Below are 15,409 nucleotides of genomic sequence, written 5' to 3'. Positions count from 1 at the left end.
ATGTCATATATGTATTACATTGATTGATTGTCATATGCTGAACTATCCCTGAATTCCAGAAATAAATCCCACTTGGTCGTGCTGTAAGTAGATAGAACGTTTATGGGGAAAATTATAAATAATTTTAAATTATAAAATTTTTCAAATATTCACAAAAGATCAATAACTTAAGAATTCATTATCCAGTTTTAACAAATAGATGTTTTAAATCTATCTCCTAACATTCATTCTTTAAACCAAGCAATTTTAAAGTTAGTATGAATTTCAAAAATAATAATAGAAACATTTCTTACATAAACACAGTAATATCATATGCTACACATTTAATGATTTATTAATACTATGTAATATTCGATCTATCATTAATTTCCCCTATTCCCTAAAAAAATGTATTTTTACAGTTTTTGGTTAAATCAGAATAAAAAAATCATGCAAAATCATCCATCCTAATTTTTTGGTTTTCCATTCCATTAAAATTTTAAAGAAAGTCCATTATTCTACAGTACACGCCACATTTTGGATTTTACTGATTGCTTCCTTATGGAGTAGTTTAACTTTTTCCTCTGTTCTCCATAGTTTCTGAACATTTAAGTTAGATATAAAGATTTGAATATACTGAAACACAAAAATTTTGGCAAGAATACTGTGTAGATAATTTTGAGCGGCTGTATTGTATAACCTGGGGAAACATGTTATGCTTGTTTGTCTCAATTCTAGTGATTCCAAACAGGAATTAAGTCCAGATCATGCAAGGCCGGAAGCTTTTATAATTTGAAGCCTCCTCCTTAACAGAATACATACAAAATTATTTTTTTTAAAAAAAGTTACAAACGTAAGTATTCAGTTAGAAATAGTAAAGAAATCACATTTGAAAATTCATAAAAACTGATTACTTCAAACATCATACATTGCTGGCCTCTCCCGGGGCGTGGAAGTGGCATTGCAATAAGGAAACTTGAAGCTCAGCTTAGTTACCTTCATGGCAATTGTTTCTGATACTAAGATCAATTAATATCTTCTGGTGCTCACTTAACTCCTTTGTTATAATACTTCCCATTAACATTCCACCTTAACACAATAGTACCAGCCATCATGATTGCTGCATAAATCAGTTATTTCAACAGATTACAAAAAAAAAAAAGTTACTTAAATTTAATCATTTGTTCTTCATTTATGAGGTAGAATTCATTTTTAAGAACAGTGCAATTCCTACCAGGAAAACGGTAATATGTGTATTTTTTTTTTTACCATTATCTATTTTTCAGAATAATGAGTTGATATTTTAGCAAACCTAATGATTTCATTATTTTGATACATTATCTTTTTCTTCTTCCTGTGAATATCTTTGTAAACTCATATTATCTACATGTAAAAAGTTTTAATCAATTGTATTTTTTTTTTAATTTTCTATCCAGCTTATCATTACCCTATATGTTCCTGTTTAAGCTGACTCTTGTGTCCTTTTGACATGACCCTGTTAGTTTTGAGCAGCTAATTTTTTTCTGGTGTTATAGTATGTGTCAGATTCATCTTGTACATTTTCTGCCCCAAACATAGAACCAGTCATCTCTCTAAGGCAAATCCCAGGCCCCTTAATTGTGTGAATTATATTAAAGACAACAACCTAGGCATTGGGACAACTTATATCATGGTAAAAAGTGGCATCTCCTGCTTCTTTACAAAAATTACATTATAAATTATATCACACCAAAACAAGTAATATGACTGCTTACTATCTAATCCGATATTATTATATTGTTAAGTACAATTTGGATGTATTTTTGTTTTGAACACAATACTTGCATTTCTAACCAGATACCTAACTCACTGTTTACATTTTAAAAAGCTATGGATTAATACATTGGTTTATAAACTCATATTAATACATTGGTTTATAAACATCTTCTATAATATAGTTACAAAGAGAAAAAATACCTTCTGAGCTCACTAACTATACATAAATGATGTGTGGTGATACATACAAATTATATGTATATGTCTCTGCCTAATATTTTATACACATTTCACTCTCTACTCATGGCTGAATAGATATCATTATCATGGCTCAGCTGCAAGTTACTGTTTCCTTATTTCCAATGACAACTCCAAAACAAGAGACAATCAAGGATATTTCTGCACATAAATCTTGTAGCATTTTCCCAAAAAATGTCCCCCTCTGTGGCTGCATTGTTCAGAGTTTACCAATATCTATTATTAAATGATTTCCTCAATTATAAATTCAGAGAAATATAAATTTTACTTTGTTGGTAAAAATAAAAAGGATTCTCCTAAGTAATCATTTCTGAGATTACATTCAGTATTCCCCATTTTTCCCTTTATCGCCATGCCTATTACTCAAACAAGTAAGCTACTGTCCTGGGGACCTGTGGTGGCAACATAGGTGCACAGCTTCAGTTTCATATATAGTAATTACTTCTACTTAGAATCTGTGGCATTGGACAGTGAGTGCTTGTCATATCTGTCACCTAACTTGCCCTTAATTGGAAAAAATGATGGATCGATGGAAAGACAGGAGGCAGGAAGATGGACAGAAAGATGGAAGGCAGCAAATAAAAACAGCAGTGTACAGATTAAAATATATGTTAAGCTTTGCAAACACTGCAAGAGGCCAGACAGTTTGAAAGATGCTTATGTTTAGTTTACAGATTTATAACTTGCTCTCTCCAATATTCATGAACATGGAGAGTATTGCCTAAGGCACGATACAGTGGCAAAGCATTAAAATTGACAATAATTGCCTAACACATGAATGGCATAATTATAGACTTCTGGTCATTTTACCCATTGAATTCAAGATACATTTACCACTCTTAAATGTGTCTGTATATACATAAACGCATTTATCTGAAACAAAGGTCAGTTGCCTACAAGATTTTAAAAATCTTTTTCTCTCTTAACTAATGATCTTTTTTTCCCCTTTCATTTTGTTTACAGCATGTAAATTACAGTTTTTCTTGATTCAACAGATCCTTGACTAATTGGCTGTCAGTTCCATTGTAAATACTATATTCAATAAGCTACAATTACAAATCCTTAAGAGTCCTCTTATTATTGAAAGGAAGATGAACACAAACAAACAAATGGCATTATATTTTGCACAACCAAGATTATTGGTTATATTCAGATGATAAAAACAACTAATGTCTTTTTAGTTGCCTCCATATATGTTTTATAGATCAGCGAAAATAATCTGTTGTTCCAGTTCCTTAAAGATGTGTAAACATTTTTTGCTTTTTTTAAAAAAAAGGAAAGATGATACAATTCATATAGACTATATATACCTTTCCAGGTAGACTGTTTTCCTCTCACCATAGTTAATTTCTTGAATGAACTATCTGTGTATGCTTTTCCAAACCTTCACTCAAACAACTATTCAACAAACCCTGTGTTGCTAAATCTAAGGATCACTTCACTGTAATATCTTACCAGAAATCTCAAAACATACTCTTCTTTGGTCTGTAGCACATTGCAGGCTCTGGGCTACCCTCTTCCAATCTGCAGAATTATAGTAATAAATACTTTTACTTCCTAGTAGTGGTATGTTTCTCTCTCTCCCCCAATCCTCCTTTCTCTCTCTCTTTCCCTCACCCTTCTTAAACACATATGTTAGGATTCTGTTGATTTTGTTAATTTTTCCAGAAAAAAAATACTTTTTCTCTGTTAATTGTATTTACATTGAATTTTTCATTTCATCGATTTCTACTCTTATTATATATTATTATTTTTTATTGCCTAGGGACAGTTATACCATATACTGTGTAGTTTTGGCTTAATACAGTTGTTTGTTTTTCAACTAAATTAAAAGCAAGGAAAAATGCAGAAATGATTACAATTTCTGTGTTTTTTTAAAATTCCTTCCTGTACATATGCTTTCTAATAGGTGGCATTTCCCTTCAGGCTGAAGAACATTCTTTAGCACTTCCTTTAACATAGTTCTACTGGCAAAAAAGTCTCTCAGCATCCATTTTTCTGAATGTGTCTTTAATTTATCCTCATTACAACTGGATACTTTCTCCATCTATAGCTTTCTGAGTGTTGTCTGTTAGTTAATTTAAGCTATTTTACATGTTAAACTCTAGAAGATTTCCACCTAACTATTCTTTCAAAATAATTTTTGTGGCTAGTGGGGTTTAGCACTCTGACCAACCAGCAATGACCTAGCCTTAGACAAGGGACTGGAGGCCCCCTGCAAGGTCACAGAGGGAACAATGCTTGAAAGTAGATCACAAAGAAAGTTATGTCTCTAGCGCATCTGATCAGACTCCACTGAAGGGACTAAAGGTAGGGAGCCTGGAGGTAAAACCTAGGCTCTTAGAGCAACCTCGTCTGCCCCCTTCCCCATGGGCTGTGTCCTGGAACCTGATTTCCATGAGGTACATAGAAGAAGTTGAGATGATTTTCAGAAGTTTTGCTAGGCCTACCCTCCAGCCCCGACCAATTTTGTCAGCACTGGACAGTTCCCTCCTTCTACTCGTAACTTACTTGTACACAGCTTCTCATCACACCAATAAACAGTTCCTAGTTTGTAAACAAACAAACAAAACTAACAAGCAAAAATAAAAACCTTTCACATTGGCATTAAGGGCACAATATCTGTAAAAACTTATTTCAAATTGGAATCACATTTAACTTTTAATATTATTTTGGAAAAATTGACATTTTTATGTTTCTATAAAATAGTATGGTATGTTCCTTCCCTTTCTTCTGGTCTTGTTTTATGTCCTTAAATAAAACTGTATTGCTTTCTTCATAAAAGTCAGGTACTTTTTCTTTAAGTTTATTCTAAAGTCTTATAGCTTTTCTACTGTTGAGTGGATTCTTAAAAATCCTATTACTACTTAGAAAAGACCTAGTTATAAATTATTTTTTGCATCCATTCAATTTCCTTAGATCCCTTATTATATTTTTAGGAACTTATTTATATCTCTTAGTTTTTGCAGGTATAAAACTCATATCATCAAAAAAATTATTTTATCTCATTTTTACATTTCTTGTTATCCTATTGATTGTAACAAAACATCTATAATATTACTACATAATAATGTGGATGATATTCTTCTTTGTCTTAATCCTTAATGATTGAGGCATAATTGACAAGTAAAAATTATATATATTTAAGGTGAACAACTTGATATTTTGATATATGTAAATATTATAAATAATCACCATGATCAAGTATTTAACATATCTACCACCTCACATAATCATATAATTACCATTTCCTTGTGTGTGTATGTGTGTGTGTGCATGTATGTGAGTGATAAGAACACTTAAAATTTACCTTCAGCAAATTTCAAATATATAATATAGTATTGTTAACTACAGTCACACTGCTGTACATTATATCTCCAGAAACTATTTGTCTTGTATAACGAAGTCTATGCACTCTTTGACCAACATCTATCTTCCCATTTCTCTCTCTCACCCTGACCCTGGAAACTACCATTCTACCCTCTGCTTCTATGATTTTGACTATTTTAGTTTCCTTGTGTGCAATAACACAGTACAGTATTTCTTTCCATGTCTGACTTTTTACTTAACATAATAATGCTCTGCATATTCATCCATGTTTTCACAAATGTCAAGATTTTCTTCTTTTTTTAAGGCTGAATAATATATATTTATATATAATTACATTATCTATATTCATTATTCTGTCAACATTTAAGTTGTTTTCATATCTTAGATTTGGAAATAATAGTGCAATAAACATAGGAATGTAGATTTCTTTGGGACACCAATTTTATTTCTTTTGGATATATACTCAGAAGTGGAATTGCTGGATCATAAGGTACTTCTATTTTTTAAATTTTTTGAGGAACCTCCTTAATGTTTTCCATAATGGCTATATGAATTTACATTCCTACCAACAGCATACAAGTGTTCCTTTTTCTCCATATCTTCACCAAAACTTGTTATTTTTTGTCATTTTTTAGGGTCACTTTATTTATTTTTATTGTTACCAGTGCTTTGTTCAAGCATTTTAATTCTTCTTTATACCTTTTTAAATCCTTTTTTAAGATTTTTTTTATTAGTTTCAAGTATACAGTACATCGGTTAGACATTTATATAGCTTATGAAATGATCCCCCTGATTATCTTCTCTCTGGCTCTACACATAGATATTATTTTTTTGTCATTTTGATAATAGTCATTTTAAGAGGTATGAGGTGATATCTAATTGTGGTTTGAATTTCTCTGCTGACTAGTAATGTTGAGTACCTTTTTCATGTACTCTTTGGCCATTTTTATGTCTTCTTTTGAAAAGTATCTATTCTTGCCCTTTGTCCTATTTTTTTTTTAATTGGGTTATTTGCGGGTTTTTTCCTACTGAATTATATGAAATCCTTATGTATTTGGGATATTAACCCCTTATCAAATATATAGTCTGAAAATGTTTTCTCCCCATCTTAGGTTGCCATTTTACTCCGTTGATTCTTTACATGGCTTGGCAGAGGTTTTTAGTTTGATGTATGTTTTTCTTTTGTTGCCTGTGCCATAATGAAAAATTCATCTCCAAGAACAATGTCAGGAAGCATTTTCCTTGCGTTTTATTCTAGCGCTTTTGTGGATTCAGGTCTAGATTTAAGACTTTAATTCATTTTGAGTTGATTTTTGTACAGAGTATAAATGTCCAGTTTCATTCTCCTACATGTGGATATCCAGTCTCATCAACACCATTTGTTATAAGTACTGTCCTTTCCCTATTGTGTGTCCTTGACACTTTTGTTGAAGATAAGATGATGAAAGTGTGGATTTATTTCTGAGCTCTCTATTATATTCTATTGGTTTATATGTCTGTTTTTATGCTAGTACAATACTCTTTTGATTATTGTAGCTTTGTAATGTATTTTGAAACCAAGAGGTGTGGTGCCTCCATCTTTGTTCTTCTTGCTTAAGATTGTTTTGGATATTGGAGATCTTCTGTAGTTGTGGTTCCATACAAATTTTAGAACATTTTTTTACCATTTCTGTAAAAATGCCATTGGTTTTTTGATAGGGATTGCAATGAATCTGTAGATCACTTTGTGTAATATGGACATTTAAACAATATTAACTCTTCCAATCCATGAACACTAGGTCTGTCCATTTGTCTGTGTCTAATTTATTTCATCAATGTTTTTATTTTGTAATTTTCAATGTAAGGTGTCTCACCTCTTTAGTTTATTCCTAAATAATTTATTCTTTTTGTTACCTTGAATAGGACTGGTTTTTTTCCTTTAATTTCTTTTTTTGAATAGTTCATTGTCTTGTATAGTTGAACAGTTCATTGTCTTGTATAGAAATAAATGTGATTAATTTTTCCTTTATTTCTATTGAGGTATAACTGACATACAATATATTACTTTCAGGAATATAGCATAATAATTCAATATTTGTATATACTACAAAATGATCCCCACAATGATTCCAGTTAACATTCATCATCGTACTTTCTTTTTTGGATAGTTCATTATTTTTGTACAGAAATAAGTGTGACTGATTTTTTCTTTATTTTTAAATTGATTATAAATCAAATCAAGATTATTATTTTATAAGGAAATCATTTATTATTATGTTTTCAAATTTATTGTGATAGACTTTCAGAAAATACTTTATAGTAAATTATCGATTCATCTGTGGAGTTTTGTTTCTTTTATTTACTTAGAGACTATGTCTATTTTCATTTTACAATGGCAGATTTCCATAGCTATAGAGACCTTATCACCTCAAAGCCTGAAATATTTACTTTCTAGCCCTTTACAAAAGATATTTGCTGACCTCTGTTATAAAGGATATATAAAAACTTTGTTATTACTTCATTGTATTTATTTTAATTTCTTCTCTTAAAAATTTCCAATAAACCAAAATATATCAGCACATAAAACTATTTTGTTTGTTCTGCACTCCAATTGTTACACCTCATTTCATTCTTTTTTTTTTTAATTAAACAATTGATTTGTTTCTTACAATCATTCCTCCACCTTTCTTACTGAATTGTACACATAGGAAACCTGAGTGTCCTTTGGGTACATTCTCCTCCTATATACTCCATATTGTTATTTATAAATTTATTAAATGAATAATATTGAGTTATACTATGTTTTGGTAACTAAGAATAATATCGTGTGAAACTTTAATTCCCTATATCAGGTATTTTTCATTATGTAAAGTTAACAAATCTACAACTGGTACACCATTACATTCTTAATATAATACAGTATTTTGCACATTTGTGTTCTTTCCTATTTCTTCATCTGTATCTCATGTACTTTCTTGTTTCTTCTAAGCACAATATCTTTATTCCAATTTCTCTAGTGCAGAAAGCTCTTTCTCAATTTAGACATCCACATAGGATGTTCCCCTGAAAAGCCCATTCTCTTCCACTATTTTGTCAAACTTCAGGATAAGTATTAGTTCCTCAGAAAGAATTTTTCTTAGTGCAAAACACATTTGCTCTCTTGCTTCTATTCTCTTACAAAATACTACGTATTTGTTAGATAGTATTTATCACAAAAATATGTCATTATGAGATTTGTTTTGTTTTTCTCCTCACTACAGTGTAAGCTCCATGATGACAGGAAACATATTCCATAACAAATAGCCAGTACTAAATACATAAGCATGTTGCTCAAGATAAGCTTTCGAATAAATTTTTTATAAATAATACTGATTTTATATAAAAAATATTTAGAGAATAATTACTTACAATAGAAAAAGACAACGAAAATATAAGTATAAAAATTGAGGAAAGATGGAATAAATTAAAGTTCATACAGAGGATTGAATTTCAATCATTTATTACACTTAGCATTTTAGAAGAAATATGTAAGAGCATGACTATCTTCAAGCATGAGAAAATGTTATATAGTTTTGGTTATCATTATTCTCTGAGCACACAACTCTCCCTATTGACACAACCAAATGAAACAGAATATTCTCTCATGAGCTCTCCAGTCATTGGAATACCTAGTATAATGTTTTGCTTTTCAAGGAAACTTGAAGTCACATGGCTAAGTATTTGAATATCCGGAAATGAGATCAAACGTGTACAGACCATTCTTTTTTTTCCACAGGGCAGCATAGAGGTGTCAGAATGGAGCAGTGAAAAGCACTTAGTTTTCTGTAAGAAATGCTTGATGTTTGGGAAATCAGTGGATATTCCCAGAAAATTGTCGAGTATAGAATCTTTTCATAAGCACACTCTAGGTTTCCCAAGGGAATAAATAAGGAATATGATTATATATGATTATATTATTCAGAATGTCTTCGGCTTAATTATTAGGAAATCTTATACAAGCCTGCTAAAACAGTGAGAACATGAACTGTCTCAAAGAACTAAAAGTTAGAGATTTCTAAGCTCACTGAATACATGACTCAATGAAGTCATCAGAGTCATCGTTTTTATCTGTCTTTGACTCTGTTGTCCTCAGGGTTGGCTTTGTGCTAAGACCAAATGCCCTCAGGGTTACAAGGTGACTGCTAGAAGCAATCAGTGTTAGAGGCTTACTCCTATGCTTAGGTTCTTTGCTGAAGAGCAAGAGGCTTTCTCAGAAGCCTTCGGTAGACATCTCAAATCTTTCAATTCTGAATAAATCCATCCATGTACATTATCCAACCAATTATGACAGGTAGAAAGATAAAGATTGTGACTGATGTTGACTAAACAGAGCCTCTTAGACTCTACTAAGTTGTATAACCTTCTTAGAATGGGGTGAATATGCTGTCTCCTTTATCAGTCACAGGATGCTTTACAGGAGGTACTTGGGAGAAGTTTTTGTTCTAATCATATTTCTCCCAAATTCTTAAACTTTTATATTGTTTTCCTGACAAACTTAGCTTTTCTAAATCCTCCAGCCCCCTGAATACTAAACTTTCAATGGTTTTGATTATAATTCATAAGTGAAGATGGACCCTCTTAACAGACATATTTTTCTATTTCAAATTAGTCACTTCAGACAAAAGTTTCCTCTATATTTTAAGATGTTATATAATAAAATAGAAAAGATTGAACCTGGTCCAATGTCAAGAATTTTTCCAACTCAGTTCCATGATGATTCAGCCATTAACAGAAGGTAAAATACTATTTAAATAGTTTCTCAGATTAGGGATACCTGTAAGAGTTGAAAGGCTATGGCTGGTGGTAAAATAGTACAGTTACATAAGAACTTAGGGAACATTTTTTTTTATGTTGGGTTACCTTATTTTTTAAAAGTAAATTTTGAATCACAGTTTCAGTTTGTAGTTGAGTAGATAGGTAATGGCGATAGATAAATGATAGAAAAAGAGAGATAACACGAAAGAGATAGGAAGAAAGAAAAGAAGAAATGGAGAGGTGGAGAAAGTGGTAAAGAAAGGGAGGGAGGAAGAAAGGAAAGAGCTCTAGACAGGGAAGGAAGAGGGAGAAGAGAAAAAGGGAGGGTCATGGTGAAGGGAAGAAAAGGATCTTTATTATCAGTCACCTCCTGATGAGTGTCCTAATTATGGATATTCACAATCTATAATACTTCATTTCATATTTATTTAAAGGAATATTTTCTGCTTCAATGTTTCACTCTGGTGAATTACAAAATAAATGCAAAGAAATGGGGGAGTTAAATGTAATATATTTTAACATTTTACATTTTTATATATATAATAGACATATTAATGGTATAGAATATAATGGACATAATAATGGTATAGAACTTTTGTTTCCATGAGTACTATTAACATCCAGTAGACAGAACATCTGTCACTAATTTGTTCACTGTCTAGTATTTCTGAAATTCCAATTATTCATATCTCCCACTACATAACTGCCTACTTAGTGCTTATTTAACACTCTTAGATGGTCCTAAGACTCTGAACCATGAGTAAAATACTTGAAAATCTTGTAGGTATATGTTTGGAGAATAATGGCATGTAAAACTTTACTCCTGACCAGGATAAGACTGAACAGTCATTTGTAAATTCCCCAGTGAGTACAGTGAGGGTAGAAATGTTGTTGTTGTTACACATGTATTTAATCACAATATATTTTATGACAACCAAAGTAAATGCTCTCTGAAGCACACAGACATGAGTCAGAAAAGAAAGTGATAAAAACACATGCTCTGGAATAGATGGGAAACTCTATCCCTGAAAATACATGTTCAACAAGCTCAGTTTTCTCTTATTTAAAAGGGAGGCCCATAGTTCTGCTATACAGGTTTGTTTTCCTTGAGAGGATTGAGATTGTCCATGTAAAGCTTTAGGACAGTCCCCGTCACAGAATATGCATTTGGTAAATGTAGGCTATTATATTAGCCATGGTACAATGCTGTTGATGATGTGGACATTAGACTCCTAGTGCATTTTATAGTGCAGATTCTGAATTCTAAGTATATTTCAAAAGAAACTCTTATTTTTCTATTGTTCTGAGCTAGAAACAACAGGAACCCTCAAGTAATCTTTTTTTCGGCAAGGGTAGAGAAGCAGTCTCCAAGGTAACTAAAATCCCAAACCATATCAGAGTTTAGAAATAGAAATCTATATTTTAAAGTTCACTAAAAAGCAGAAGGGTCAGTTTGCAGCTTAGGAGCAATATGCTCTGTGTAGTCAAACCTCTATTCACCCAATCTCAAGGTTAATAAACAATTATTACTGATACTAATAGCAATGCTACTCAATTTAAATAAAATTCAAGTCCTTCAACATTGTTCCATGTTTATATTTGGAAGTTTTGATATCTTAAATTAAATATCCAACTCACTGCATTTTTCTTTCATGATTTAATGAATAACCCTAAATTGACAATTATAAAATGGTGCACTGTGCAATACTATTTGATAATATTTACCACTACATTAAGACATAGATAGACTATTCAGAATATAATTTCCAGCTAAATGAAACAGTTCTATTTTCTGTTTCTCTTATCTTAATTATTTTATAACATATTCAGCTGTGGTAAATGCATAACTTTGTATATTAAGAATATGAAAATTAGTTTTTTCTATCTTCCTTTTTATAATCTCTGAAAATAAAGCTTTAATGCCAAAGTGTTGGTTACACAGTTCTATCATGGGTTTGCATCTGTACTTGCTCATAGCACATTATAATACAAAGTCTATTTTGGGTGTTTCTCTAGAAGTTTTAGATCAACTATACCTGATGCTTTCTACATGGCTGTCAAATTAGTCATACCGAATTTATAATTTTTTTTCTAATTTCAGAGTAGTTTCTTATTTTCCAACTGTTTTTTTAAAGTACATTCTTCGTCTATGACCATGCCACCTTGAATAAGCCTGATCCCATCTGATCTCGGAAGCTAAGCAGGATCAGGCCTGGTTAGTGCTTGGATGGAAGACCACCTAGGAGGACCAAGTGCTGTAGACATAAAAAAATTTTTAAAAAAATAAGGGATTGTAAGATGACAAGGTCCTTGCAGTCTGTGAGGTCAACCAAGGGTTGCCTCGCCTAAAAATAAATAAAGAAATAAAAAGAAAGTACATTCTTCAACTCAATAATTGCGCAAGCATGATTTCTGCTAGCAACCAACACACCAGAGTATAGAGCAATGTGCTGAAATCAAGTGACAGTCATTCTTTGTGTTTATAATATGCAAATTTCCGATTATAAATTTGATGTTACTCAAGCATCATCAAGTTATGCCACAACATTACCTATAATATATACTATTGGCAATAGATATTTTTGACATAAATTCAAATATCAGCTTTGAAAATTTAAGAAAACTGAATTTTATCTTCCACAGCATTACAGTAGAGTAAAACATATACTTGCTTAAAATTATCTTCATAAAATATTCAGTAAAACCGATGGAGAAAAAGGTGCAACGCTTTGACCTCTTTTAAGGTAGAAAGCTATAATCAGCTGAGGTATCAGTTTGGTCCTTAACTATAAAATTCAAAAGCAACAAACAAAAACTCCATTGTGGCTACAATTACAGTATTGGCAACAATTGGAATGTGAAGTTTTATGAGAATTTCTCTTTGCCACGATTGACAGATTGAAGTATAAATAGACAGAGACTGAAATTTATCAAGCTTTTGTTAATTGCTCATAATGTTGCAGTATTATTCTTTCTTTGCATTTGTAAACAGTATATTTTATGGAAAGGAAATAATGAAGTAAATTTTCCACTTGATTTTAATAAAGTTTGCATGGTTGATCAAAATAGCCTTAAGATTTAGTCCATAATTGCTAAAGAAGCCCATCTTTTTCATTAAGCATAAATGCATCCTTTAAAAAAAATAATATTTTTATCTTTGCTTACTTAATACATCATAAATAAGACATAGATAGTTCATTAACCAACAAGAGACTGACAGGCAATAATGGCTGGAAAACAGTAGGGGCAGGTCTGAACAACTAATCATATCTAAGTGATGAAAAGTGTAATTTTATTTTTAAATATAATTTAGTTCTCAGATAAATATTACCATCACTTACTAGTACTTCAGGCCAGATATTTTTAAGTCATAATTTGCCTTTTATCTTCTTTCCATCTTAAAAAGTTAAGATGGCTTATACACATGAAATAGAAAGATTAAAAATATAAAGAAAACCAATCATTTCAGGAACGGATGCCTATTTTTCTTTCTACATTACAGTACTTGTGATTAAACTTTATTAAAAATCAGCACCCTTTAAAGGTTTATACATAGAATAATTTTTAATAAATCTTCAAAGGAAAAGACAATTGTGTCATACAAACTATTTCAGAACATAGAAAATGTTTGCCAGCTCATTCTATGAGGATATCATTTGTATGATATCCAAACAAATCGAATCTACTTTACACACACACACACACACACACACACACACTGTGCAAGGCAATTTCACTTATAAAACCAGATTTAAAAATTCTAGATAAAACATTAGAAAATAAATTCCAACAGTGTTGTAAAGAATTAATTCAACATTACCAAGTAGGATTAATCCTAGGAATTTGAGGATAATTAATACTAGCAAATGTATTAACATAATGTACATATTAACAGATTAAAAAGTAAAACCAGAAGGCCATTCTGATAGATAATGCAAAATTACTTGTAAAATACAACAGCAATCCTTGACAAAAGGAAAAAAAAATCAGTAAATAGGGCAAGAGGTAAACATACTTATTTTGATTTAAGTCATTTTTTTAAGTAGAAAACATTACAATTATAATTGAAAAATTAATATTCTAGGTAGAAGAATAAGGAAAGCAACAAAAGACAATAAATACTCAACTAAAAATGAAAAATGAAAAAAAGTATTAGGATTAAATAAAGTTCAGTATGATGACCATATTTAAGATCTAAGTTCAAAAATTCTTAGTTTGCTTATATACCAGCAAAATCCATTTCAATGATAATTTTAAATATTTTTAAAAAGCATATTGCATGCCATTAACAATTATAAAATAAGAATAATCTAATAGAATAGGTGAACTAAGTACCAAATACCACTATAAAAATTCCCAGCATACATAAAAATATGCAAAGATACATATAATGTTCCCAAATTAAACAAATATTCATATTATACAAATATCGAGGTTTAGAAGAATGTTATTTAATATAACTAAAATTCTTAAAGGCTTTTTTGAAGTTTATCAAGTTGATAAATTCATTTGGAGGCAAAATAATGAAATATTCTCATCAAAAATATGATGAAAATTTTTAAAAAGTTGAAAATAAAATGGAAATAAAGTAGTAAGGTAGTATATCAATGCACATTAGTTGGTGGAACAGAATAGAGTCTTGAAACATTTAATGTGTATTTAGAACTCAAATAAATGGAGAAAGAAGTTATAGTCAAAATACTTTTAGAATAATGATTAATGATTGAGAAAACAAAACAAACAAAACAATTATGAAGTCAATAAGTTAATAAGATCAGAAAAAATAATTTCACATAAATAATACAATAAACATGAATAGCAATATATGAAAGTATACATCAATCAGTATCATACTTTTTGAGTGAGAATGCAAATTAGAAAACATCAGCTATTAATAAATAGATATAATAAAGTTTAAAAAACAGATAAGACAATATATAATGGGCATAATCTTAATAATTAGAATAAGATACCTCAGAAAATACAAAAAAGAAAACAACTAAATTAAAATGGACAAATGATAAGGTCAGAAGAAAGGCATAGTAAGTAAAAACAAACTAATTTTCCCCAAGGTGAGTGGGATAAAGCATAAAATATGAATGAGTGATTATCCACATATTATTTTCATCTATATAAATAGACATAAAATTTTATGAGGAATGTTATGGTATTTTCTGAAATTTAAGATTCAGTATAATAATTTGTTATAAAATCTCATGTTACAGAATCATGCATGTGAAAAAAGACATATATACAGTATATATATTGCACTTTTATTTTTAAATGACCAAATATGGAATCAACCTTCTTACTC

The 15,409-nt window shown here is 30.5% G+C and overlaps 1 pseudogene; it reads left to right on the top strand.

Moving 5' to 3' along the window:
- The first annotated feature begins 12,240 nt into the window (after nt 1-12,240).
- LOC120586451 (uncharacterized) lies at nt 12,241-12,359 on the top strand (annotated as a pseudogene).
- The last annotated feature ends 3,050 nt before the right edge of the window (nt 12,360-15,409 follow it).

Source organism: Pteropus medius, unplaced genomic scaffold, assembly GCF_902729225.1.
Source record: "Pteropus medius unplaced genomic scaffold, Ma_sr-lr_union100, whole genome shotgun sequence".
Taxonomy (NCBI): domain Eukaryota; kingdom Metazoa; phylum Chordata; class Mammalia; order Chiroptera; family Pteropodidae; genus Pteropus; species Pteropus medius.
This window is presented reverse-complemented; position numbering and strand designations above follow the sequence as displayed.